This window comes from Octodon degus, unplaced genomic scaffold (genome assembly GCF_000260255.1).
Source record: "Octodon degus isolate 3935 unplaced genomic scaffold, OctDeg1.0 scaffold00001, whole genome shotgun sequence".
NCBI lineage: Eukaryota > Metazoa > Chordata > Mammalia > Rodentia > Octodontidae > Octodon > Octodon degus.
This window is the reverse complement of record NW_004524577.1, coordinates 40211608-40212617: the sequence shown is the minus strand read 5'-3', so window position 1 is coordinate 40212617 and position 1010 is coordinate 40211608.

The window sequence follows — 1010 nt, the reverse complement described above, 5'->3', positions numbered from 1 at the left end:
CTCACGACGGCGATTGCGGCGGCGGCGGCGGGGTCACCCGCTTGCCCAGCCAGCCGCCCGAAAGCGCGCGGTGCAGGTGCGGCGGCCGCGGGCTTTGTGCTCCGGGCCCACGCTCAAAGGGGGGCTGGGGCCGGCCGCGAGGCACCCAAACAACTGTCTTCCAATATTAGCACGGCTGCATTTCGGGATCTATTATAGTCTGTCCAGACAGATCCCATTGTAATGGGATCTTTTATTAAAAGATTAGCACTATCTCCTGCAGTTGGTGGAAAAAAATCTGTTATCACTGAGTTATTTGCAGTTGTGGAGAGGGTGGGAGGGGGGCTGGTGGGCGAAGGGGTGGGGTGGGGGAGGGTCGAGAGGGGGAGGGGCGAGGCGGGGTTTGAAATCCGTCGGCGAACAAATCCCAGTGACCTGCAAATGTCCAAGAATTTCGTCTGCATACTTCGCAGTCTGTTGCCGTTCGGGCTTCAGAAGCGAAAAGAATGTAAATTTAAAAGGCAGCTTTGGAATAAACAATATAGCATTTTCCGTGAAGCAATCGTTTTTATATAAAAGGAAATCTCGCCTCCTCAGTTTCATTCAACGGTGCCAAAAATGTTATAAATGAGAGACCCGCCAACTTTCGGCGAAGAATGCCAGTCACTGTACTTCATAAACTGAGGCCACAGAAGTTCATTATCGATGTTGCAATCCTTTTTATTCCAGAGGGGGGAGAGGGAGGGAGGATCTGGGAGGCCGGGGGCGCCGCAAAGGACCCCGCGCTGCAGCCCGAGCAGCGGGCAGACCCCGACGTGGGCGCCCCCGCTCGGGCGGCGGCTGCCGGATGCGAAGGGAAGGGGAAGAAAGGGCGCGCGGGCCGGAGCGGGGGCGCGGGACGTTCGTGTCCGCTCCGGGATCGTCTGGCTGAGGGGCCTGCGCTCCGCGCCGCCCCGGGTGGAAGGCGTCGGGCCGGGCACGCGCGGACCCGGACCGGATCCCCGCGGGGTCCTGCGCCCGAACGCGGAGCC